Source organism: Microcebus murinus, chromosome 1 (genome assembly GCF_040939455.1).
Source record: "Microcebus murinus isolate Inina chromosome 1, M.murinus_Inina_mat1.0, whole genome shotgun sequence".
Lineage (NCBI taxonomy): Eukaryota > Metazoa > Chordata > Mammalia > Primates > Cheirogaleidae > Microcebus > Microcebus murinus.
Genome location: NC_134104.1, coordinates 117,259,577 through 117,263,532, shown reverse-complemented (window position 1 = coordinate 117,263,532; position 3,956 = coordinate 117,259,577).

Genomic DNA, 3,956 nt, shown 5'->3' with positions numbered 1-3,956 from the left:
GAGTAAGAGTTTCCTCAGTAGGCAAAGGGCCAGCTGGATGATTGCTTAGTTTGTAAGCAGGGTTTCTTTTCTTCTCCTCCCCTTAGACAATGCTCCTGTGATGTGCACAATTAGCCAACTGGATGTGCTGAATAGGGCTAGAGTTAGATGCTCTATCCGATTTGTCTTCACCTGGAGGCCTGAGAGTTTCTTCAGCCTCCAGGTAGTGCTGGGCCTAATCTTAGTTTTTCAAGTAAATTGTGCCCCTTCTTCACTTTGCAGGGCAGGAGAGTAGCGAGGTCACAGATCCTCACCCCTCTGAGAGCCACAGGGAACAAATTGCTCTCACCCAGGTGGGGGCCCTTGGCAATCCCTTTGTCTTCCCCACCTTCCCCTGACCCTCTTACAACAGGAGTAGGTAGTGAGCAGCAGTGAGCAATCCAAACCACCTCTTCCTAAGGGGGCTGTCCCTGCCTCTCCTCCAAGGATCCTTGGAACGCCCATGGCAATCCCACCCAGTGGAAACTGTGATTCTCTGACCCTTCCTTCTACCAGACCCAAGGAATGTCTGACATTTTCCAGATTAGGCAAAGTCTGTTTATTTATTGTCTCTCTCCTTGAGATTAGGGGCCATTTTCTCTTTTATCACCGTATCCCCAGTGCCTAGCAAATTATAGATGAGGAATTACATGCATATTTATGGAATGAAGACTGCCTTGAGCGTGCGTGGAGGAGGGTCTTTATTCCGCAGAAAGTCCCAATTTTCTGCATATGCCAGGGATGAGAGGACAGAGTACTGTGATCTACCAGCAGTCCTTCTTTTCAAGACTTCAAATTAAATGAAAACATTGGTGCGTTAATCAATAAGATATTGGTCCATAGACTCTCCCACCATTTGTCAAATGCATTAAAATCAATAAAGATATGCTCTTCAAAAACTTTTATTGTATAGTATTTTGTTTCCAATAAGTGTTTTGACCCATGATTAGAATAAGAATCATGATCTTGATCAGAGCACTCATCCTGGCTTGTTTCACTTAACTCTCTTAGTAACCCTTCAAGGGAGGGGGTGTCACCGAATTCCCACGTTAAGAATGATGAAGATGAGATTCAGAGAGGTTAGGAGCCTTCCCAAAGGCCATAAAGCCAAACCAGTAAAAGGATGGTGGGTTTGAACCCAGAAATTCTTCTATATGGCCTATTAGGCCTTATTTTCTCATGGAGGAAAATAATATTTATCTTTTAAGGCAGTGGTGAGGATTAATTTGGATAATGTCTGAAAGGAGTTTACTGCAATGGTTCTCCAACTTTGGTCCTGTCAGAATCAGCTGGTGAACTTGGAAAAGCACAAAGGCCAGGGCCCGTGCTACTTCAAGGGTGCTGGGGCTCTGTGCCTTTTTATCTCCCCAGGTGATTCTGATACCCACTGAAGTGGGAGAAGCACTGATTCAACACGTTACATACACCAAAAACACGGGGGAGCTAGAAAACAAACAAGCAAATACAAGATTGCCACAGGGCTCAGGGGTGAAGAGGGAGCAGAGGGCGGCCAAAGATACAGGGCCAGAGAAAGTGCCAGTATTGTACCATCCCCTCAATGTCCCACATTCTGCAGGTGCTGCCCCCTGGACCTGGGAGAGCCAGGCCTCTGGAACAGGTATTAGGGAGGATTCACCGTGCAAGGGTTCTTAGAATGCCCTTGGCAATCCCACCCAGTGGAAACTGTGATTCCTTGACCCTTCTTCCTCCCACTAGGCCTAAGGAATGTCTGACAGTTTCATTTGACATATCGTGGAAATCTTTCCAAATCAGCACATATGATCTACTTCATTCTTGTTTATGTATCTATTAATATTTTATTGAAGTTTTGAATAGGTAGCATTCACAGGGTTCAAAATTCAAGCAATATGAAATATATACAGTGAAAAGTCTGGTTCACCTATGTGTGAATTGGTTCCTACCACTGTTATTGCCAAACAGGAAACTATTTTGTATTAATTTCTTATGTATCTTTCTAGAATTTCTTTATACACATAAAATCAAATATGAAAATATATTCCCCTTCTTGCCTTTTTATCCAAAAAGTGGAATACAACAAACTTGGGCCCACATTTTTTATTTACTTAATAAATCTTGGCAAACTTTCCATGTCAATATAGAGAGAGCTTCCTCATTCTAACTACTGCTAATATTCCACTGCTTACAAGCACTATAATTCACTTACCCACTCAGTTCCTAGTTGTGTAGGTCATTTCAGTTGTTTTTCTATTGCTTGTAATAACAAACAATGTTACTCTGATTTGTCTTGACCATATATTTGTATACACATTACACAAATGTCAAAGAGGTTTTCATGTAGGTTGTCCTAATATATGAGAGTTCTTATTTTTTTCACATTCTTGGTAACCATTAGTATTATTAAAATGATTTAAATATATCTGCCAATCAGATAGATTTGTAAAAATGCATTTTGTTTTAATGTGGAACTTCTTTGATTATATGTACAATTGAGCATATTTTCAAATAGTTGTGAATATTTTTCTTTTTTGTGAGCTGCTTTTTCATGTCCTTTGTTGATTTTAAATTGGGATGTTAGTATTTTTTTAATTGATTTAAAGAGATTTTTTTATATATTAAAGCTTTTATATATTAATTGATTTAAAGAGCTTTATATATATGTATAACAGATATCAATCTTATTATATATATTAGTTAAAAATATTTCCCCCTATTTCTTGTTTGCTTTTTAGCTTTCTTTATTATACTTTTAAAATATTTTCTAGGCCAGGCGTGGTGGCTCATGCCTGTAATCCTAGCACTCTAGGAGGCCGAGGCCAGCGGATTGCTCAAGGTCAAGAGTTCAAAACCAGCCTGAGCAAGTGTGATACCCTGTCTATACTAAAAATAGCAAGAAATTAGCTGGACAACTAAAAATATATAGAAAAAATTAGCTGGGCATGGTGGTGCATGCCTGTAGTCCCAGCTACTTGGGAGGCTGAGGCAGAAGGATCGCTTGAGCCCAGGAGATTGAGGTTACTGTGAGCTAGGCTGACATCACAGCACCCTAGCCCACACAACAGAGTGACACTCTGACTCAAAAAAAAATATTTTCTATTTCCCCCCAAAATGATGCATGTAGTTATCACAAAAGTCAAAGTACTATAAGGCTTATAATAAAATAGAAGTCTTTTGTCCCACCCCTACTCACTAAGTACCTGATTCCCAGAAGCAACCGTTCTCACCTCTTTTAGTTGTTTCTCTGGCACTTACCTTCAATTTCTAAATAATGATAAGCTTGTATCACTTTTCCTTATTATATCAATTTTAGACATTTTCTATTGACTTCTGTCAATGGATTTTGAAAATTTATCACTTTCATATCAGCTTCTCCTTCCCTTCTGTTTGACTCTAGGACATTTATACCATCTGTAGGCTCTCTCTACATATGTATCATTTAATTTTCAGTTAGGTCAATGTACAGCATTTGTATTATTTTGACTGTTTAAATATTATTTGTATTAGAACTAAATAATTTACTGTGGTTAGATTTCCATTCCTATCAGCTCTTTGTTTTTCCTAGAATTAGCCATAGCCTCAGGTTTTTGTTTGTTCACTTGAAAGTATTGGTTTTTGTAGGTCCAACATAGTTGAATATTTTCAATTTCACATATTCCAATCTAATACACACCTTTCACTAATTCTTCCTAAATGCTCAAATATATAATAAAATCACTCTCACTGTGAGAGCACAATGAATAAGATATTTTTTCTTGAAGATACCATCCTGGAGCCCTTCATCCTCTTACAGTAGTCCTCCTGCTTAGGTTGCATCTCAACCTCCTGCTTAGGTTGCAAGATGCAACCTGAGAAGGGGGGTTGCTGTGTCCGGTGTGCTATGCCTGGCGTTCTGGAGTCCACAGGTCCACTGGGATAATTTCTTAGACGGTAAACCATAGTCAATTTTTTGGTTGGGATAG